The sequence below is a fragment of the Hippopotamus amphibius genome, chromosome X, assembly GCF_030028045.1.
Source record: "Hippopotamus amphibius kiboko isolate mHipAmp2 chromosome X, mHipAmp2.hap2, whole genome shotgun sequence".
Lineage (NCBI taxonomy): Eukaryota > Metazoa > Chordata > Mammalia > Artiodactyla > Hippopotamidae > Hippopotamus > Hippopotamus amphibius.
Window position 1 is genome coordinate 44517365 of NC_080203.1, and position 7347 is coordinate 44524711.

Here is a 7347-nt window from a genome sequence, read left to right on the forward strand (position 1 = left end):
GATGGCTAGAATCAAAAAGTCAGATAAACAACAAATGTTGGCATGGATGTGGAGAAACTGGAACACTCATACACTGCTGATAGGAATGCAAAAAGGTGCAGCATCTTTGGAAAACAATCTGGCAATTCTTCAAGTGATTAAATAGAGTTACCATACGACCCAATAATTCTATTCCTAGGTATACAAACAAGAAAGTTGAAAACTTACATCTGCACAGAAACTAGTACACAAATGTTTATAGTAGGATTATTCACAATTTGCGAGCAGATAAAAACAACGCAAATGTTCAAGAGACAAATGGATAAACAAAATATGGTATATCTATATAACTGAACATTACTCAGCCAGAGAAAGGAATGAAGTACTGATATGTGGCACAATATAGATGAATATTAAAAACATTATACTAACTGAAAGAAGCCATTCACAAAAGCCCACATAATATATGATCTCATTCATATGAAAATAAAGAATATGGAAATCTATAGAAACAGAAAGTACATTAATGGTGGCTTAGAGCCAAGCGTGAGGGTTGAGGAGGTAGGAGATGATAGCTAAAGGGTATAGGGTTTCTCTGTAAGACGACAGAAATATTCTAATACTGATTGTGGCGATGGGTGCATATATATGTGACTATATTAAAAACCCATTGGATTGTAGAATTTAAGTGGGTGGATTGCGTGGTATATGAATTATATCTCAGTAGAGGAGTTTTTAGGAAAAGAGGACCAAATAAAAGAAAGCAACAATTGAGAGATTATTGTAATACCTAAATGAGAGCCATGTCTCTTTTTTAAGATAGAGTGGGTTGAGAGGAAGAATGCTGATGGTCTATGATGGCATTTTTAGATATGCGGAAAGGGGAAAGGCCTCCCCTGCATTGCCTTGACTGAAGTGGGAATTTCAAAATAAATCTTAGTTCTGTGAAAAATCTGTCTTTTAAAGGACTTCTGCAAATGGATTGTAGAACAAATGTTTACCTAAAGTTACCATATAAGACTTGCATTTAATCAAACCCTCTATCTTCTTCCAGTCAAAGGCAAACAGCAAGTCACATTATTGCATGGCATAATTCTTCTAAAGAGAACTCATTCTAGGATGCACTTGATGCTAATGACACACTCTATTTACCCATTAAAGCAGTGGGTGACAATAATATACTCTAGTCTTCGGGTAACTAGTGTGTCTGTAATTTCTCTCTCTGCATTAGGGTAATAGTGGTTCCCTTCCTCAAGATGGCTATTGTTAATATAATTGTCAAACACAGGCATTTTTTTTTTTTAACAAACACCATTCATGGGTATCAGAGAATGGGGTAGTTTCAGTCAGAATAGTTAGATGAGAGGTGACATCAGCACCCACCATTTCAATTTCAACAACCTGAGAGGACCACCAATATTTTCAATCACCCACTTTAGTCAAACTGATCAAGTTCTAGAATAAGAAAAAAAATACCTTGTTTTCTTTCCATTGAGAGCCACTTTTTAAAAAAATTTTGTCATATTTACTTTGGCTAAAGCCCCCATTCCTTTCTCCTTTCTCTCTCCCTAGAGGAAAATGTATATGCCATGCAAGTTCTGTGCTTCGTTATATGAATGGTAAAAAAAAAAAGGCAATATTTTCTTTATTATTGCTTTGCATAACTTAATGAAAACAAATGGATTCATAATTAGGATGACTGTATAATGTACTATTCTAGCCAGACATTTTGAGACTGACACTATTAATAAGTACACCAGGGTAAAGGTATGAAATGGAGCTGTTCCAGGCCCAATGTTCCAGGCCCAATGATCATCCTTCTGGCACTGAACATATCCTTTTTTTTACAAAGCAATTTTTTAGTTTCTTAATTTTATTTTCTAAATTGAAATACAGGGAAATTGAGGGTTTTTGCTGTATAGTTTTAAGAATTTTAATACATGTATAAATGTAATAAACACCACAATCAGGATACAGAACAGTTCCATCATCCCAAAACACCACTTCATGCTACCTCTTTGCAGTCGTCACACTCTCCCTCCACTCCTAAACCATGACAACCATTCTGTCACTATAATTTTGTCTTTTTGAGAATGTTATATAAACGAAAATTTAAAGTATTATAACCTTCTGAGACTGGCTCCTTTGAGCGTGCTGCCTTTGGGATTCATCAAAGTTGATGCATGTATCAAAACATCACTTTTTTCTTATTGTTGAAGAGTATTTCATTATGTGAATATATCTTGATATATTTTACCCATTCATCTGTTGTTAATGGACATTTAGGTTGCTTCCAATTTCGGCTTTTTTTTTTTTTCTAGTGCCGCTGTTTTTATTTTTTTTCTATTATTCTTCTTTTTAAACTCTTTATTGGAATATAATTGCTTTACACTTTTTTTTTTCTGGGAACTTTAATGTTTCTTTTATTTACACATGCTCGCACACACACTTTTTAATGGTTTATGTGCCTCTTGTTTTAGCTTCTTTTTTCTTCTTTTTCTTTCTTTGGCCGCACCACTGGCATGCAGGCTCTTACTTCTGGAAGGATGGGAGGGTGGAAACCTCACCACCTGCAGTGGAAGCACGGAGTCTTAACCACTGGACAATCAGGGAAGTCCCTGTTTTCAGTTTCTTGGCTACCTGTTTTTCCCTTTCTACATGTAATCACTGCTGCCAGCTTCCAGACATATTCTCCTCATGTACAAGCATTTATTTTTGTATTTATGTATTTATGTTCTCATATGCAAGTGGTAGCATGGGAAAATACTTTTGTGGACCTTTTCTTTTTTTCTTAACTTGACAATATATCTTGGAGAGTTTTCCATATCAGAACGTACAGGAGAGAAAAGATGGCGGTGAAGTAGAAGGATGTGGAATGCATCCCTCTCCACAGATGCATTGGGAATGCACTAAAAGACACAATAATTCCCACAGAGAACCAACTGGACACCATCAGATGACTTCGGACACCAGAAAGGACCGCAAGGATCCCAACATAACCAGTAGGGAGGCATCTACAACGGCTCCAAGAGGGTGAAGTGGCTGAGCTGTGGCAGGCGGGAGGGAGTGAGAAATGCACGGAGGGTCCGCACCACAGCTCAGTGTTCCTGGATTGAGATGTCGATTCACAGCTGAACAGAGGGTCTGGGAGCGGGAGCGTGGGAACTGGAGAGCTGGTTCAGGGTGAGAAAAATTGTTGCCAGTAAGGTGACGGACCGAGAGGAAAGGAGGGAAGAGGTCCTCAGCGAGGAGTGCCTGCCCCTGAGAGCTGCCCGGCCATGATGGCAGCTGGATGCTACAGGCTCACAGGCAGGGGGGAGGAGCTGTGGGCATAGCTTCTCTCTCTCTTTCGTGCCTGCAGGGGGCAGTGGAGGGACCCGCTGTGGGCCACCTAAGGTGCTCAGGGATAACTGGGACCCTCAGGCCCTTGGGCGGGGCTAGATTAAAACCACTTGGAACACTGGCAACAGGGAGGCAGCAGAGAAAAAAAAAAAAAAACCCAAGAGAGGCCCAACTCTGAGACTTTCTGTTTACACCTGAGCCACCAGTGTCCCTCTGCAACAGGCACCTCCAAGCCCGACTGAAACAACACTGCGCCACTGCTCACTCACTCCCAGGGGAAAGAGCCACTATTGTACCCTCTCCCTCCCCATACACCAATGCTTATAGACAAACAATAAAGGAAGCTCTGCTGGTCACAGAATAATGAAAAAAACCCAAGGCGAGTAGAAGGACACTTACAGCTGAGACTCTAAGGAAACAGAAATATTAGCATCAATTCTATTGAACTGGTCCATTTTGGGATCAGTGTTTTTTTCCTTTATTAATTATGATCTTAGTCCTAAGGGATCTACAAGTTTTAAAACATTTTTAATGGTATTTTTATTCTATTTTTATTTTTTTGCCTTTTTATATACTTCTATTTCTAGCTAAGTTTTTGGTAGTACAGACTATTTATCTCTCCTACTTTCCTTGCATCTCTATCTTTTATACATTTCTATTCCTTTCTTTTTATTTGCATATTTTCAGTCACACTATAATTCTCTGTTCCCCTGTCTTCCATCCATTTTTAGTTTATTTTATCTTAACATACTTATAAGCAACACTATCGATCTACTCAGACCCCTTGCTCTATTCTCCAGATGACACACCACCTTGGTATTTAATATTAGGTTTTTGTCTTCATCTTAGTTCTTAGCACAATTGTCTAATTTCATTCTGAGAATCTCCATTCTGTCTGGTGGTACTCTAGCTCTTTTTTATAGTTGATCCTAGCTTACAGTATCTCCCTGGATTAGTGTTTGTAAGTGTAAGGTACTATTTGTTTGTTTGTTGGTTTTTGCTTTTGTTTCTCTTTTGTTCTGTTTTGGTTTTCAATTTCTGTTGGTTTTCTCTTTGAATATCCGATAGCATACTGGGGTTCTTCTGTCAGGTCTTTCCAGAGCCTTATGTCCTAATGGATTCAATAATTGTGTGTCTTATACATATATGTGTTTTCTAGACTTAGTATTTCTTTAACCAAACACTCGGACATTAGTCTGGGGCTTGAACAGTCTTCTATGAGCCCCTTTATTGCCACGACAAGCAACCCCAGAAGTTTGGACTACCATGAAGAAACAAAGAAACACCATGCAGGCAAAGGAGCAGGAAAAAAACCCACAAGAACAAATACATGAAGAGGAAATAGGAAAAATGCCTGAAAAAGAATTCAGAGTAATGATAGTAAAAATGATACAAAATCTTAATAACAAAATAGAGAAAGCACAAGAAACAGTTCATAAGAACTCAGAAAAACAAACAGCAATGGATAACAAAAAAATGAAATTAAAAATACTCTAGATGATATAACCAGCAGAATGACTGAGGCAGAAGAAGAATAAGTGAGTTGGAAGATAGAATGGGGGAAATAACTGCCATAGATCAGGAAGGAGAAAAAAGAATAAAAAAAATAGAAGACAGTCTCAGAGACCTCAGTGATAATATTAAGCATACCAATATTCGCATTATAGGCATCCCAGAAGAAGAAGAAAAAAAGAAAGGGTCTGGGAAACTATTTGAAGAGGTTATAGTGGAAAACTTCCCCAACATGGGAAAGGAAATAATTAACTAAGTCCAAGAAGCACAGAGAGTCCCATACAGAATAAACACAAGGAGAAATATACCAAGGCACATAATAATCAAACAAACAATTAAACACAAAGAAAAAATAGTAAAAGCATCAAGAGAAAAGCAACAAACAACATATAAGGGAAAACCCATAAGGATAACAGATGATCCTTCTGCAGAAACTCTGCAGTTCCAGAAGGGAATGGCAGGATATACTGAAAGTCCTGAAAGAGAAAAACCTACAGCCAAGAATACTCTACCCAGCAAGACTCTCATTCAGATTTGAGGGAGAAATCAAAAGCTTTCCAGACAAGCAGAAGTTAAAAAAATTGAGCACCACCAAACCAGCCTTACAACAATTGCTAAAGGAACTTCTCTAAGTAGGAAACACAAGAAAAGGAAAACGCCTACAAATACAAACCCAAAACAATTAAGAAAATGGTAATAGGAACACACATGTCAATAATCACCTTAAATTTAAATGGATTAAATGCACCAACCAAAAGACACAGCCTGGCTGAATGGATACAAAAACAAGACCCTTCTATATGCTGCCTACAAGAAACCCACTTCAGACCAAGGGATACATATAGACTGAAAGGAAAGGGATGGAAAAAGATATTCCATGCAAATAGAAGTCAAAAGAAAGCTGGAGTAGCAATACCCATATCAGACAAATTAGACTTGAAAGTAAAGAGTATTACAAGAGACAAGGAAGGACACTACATAATGATCAAGGGATCCATCCAAGAAGAACATATCACAATGGTAAATATCTATGCCCCCAACATAGGAGCACCTCAATACATAAGGCAAATGCTAACAGCCATAAAAGGGGACATCGACAGTAACACAATCATAGTGGGAGACTTGAACACCCCACTGACATCAATGGACAGATCATCCAAACAGAAAATAAAAAAGCACACACAAGCTTTAAAGGACACATTAGACCATCTCAACTTAATTGATATTTATAGGACATTCCATCCAAAAACGACAGAATACACTTTCTTCTCAAGTGCATACAGAACATTTTCCAGGATAAATCACATTTTGGGTCACAAATCAAACCTTGAAAAATTCAAAAAAATTGAAATCATATCAAGCATCTTCTCAGACCACAACACCAGGAGACTAGATATCAATTACAGGAAAAAAACTGCAAAAAATACAAACACATGGAGGCTAAATAATATGCTACTAAATAACCAATAGATCACTGAAGAAATCAAAGAGGAAATCAAAAAATACCTGGAGACAAATGACAATAAAAACACAATGATCCAAAACCTATGGGATACAGCAAAGGCAGTCCTAAGAGGGAAGTTTATAGCAATAGAATCCTACCTCAAGAAACAAGAAAAATCTCAATAAACAATCCAACCTTACACCTAAGGAAACTAGAGAAAGAAGAGCAAACAAAAGCCAAAGTGAGTAGAGGGAGAGAAATCATAAAGATCAGAGCAGAAATAAATGAAATAGAGACAAAGAAAACAATAGCAAAAATCAATAAAACTAAAAGCTGGTTCTTTGAGAAGATAAATAAAATTGATAAACCTCTAGCAAGACTCATCAAGAAAAATAGGGAGAGGACTCAAATCAATAAAGTTAGAAATGAAACAGGAGAACTTACAATGGACACTGCAGAAATAAAAAGCACCATAAGAGATTACTACAAGCAACTATATGCCAATAAAATGGACAACCTGGATGAAATGGACAGATTCTTAGAAAAGAATAATCTTCCAAGACTCAATCAGGAAGAAACAGAAAATATGAACAGACCAATCACAAGTATGGAAATTGAGACTGCGATTAAAAATCTCCCAACAAACAAAAGCCCAGGGCCAAATAGATTCACGGGTGAATTCTATCATACATTTACAGAAGAGCTAACACCTATCCTTCTCAAACTCTTCCAAAATATTGCAGAAGGAGGAACACTCCCAAATACATTCTATGAGGCCACTATTACCCTGATACCAAAACCAGGCAAGGATGTCACAAAAAAAGAAAATTACAGACCAATATCACTGATGAATATAGATGCAAAAATCCTCAACAAAATACTAGCTAACAGACTCCAAAAGCACATTAAAAAAATCGTACACCATGATCAAGTGGGGTTTATCCCTGGGATGCAAGGATTCTTCAATATATGCAAATCAATCAATGTGATACATCATATCAACAAAAGGAAGGATAAAAACCATATGATCATCTCAATAGATGCAGAAAAAGCTTTTGACAAAGTTCAAT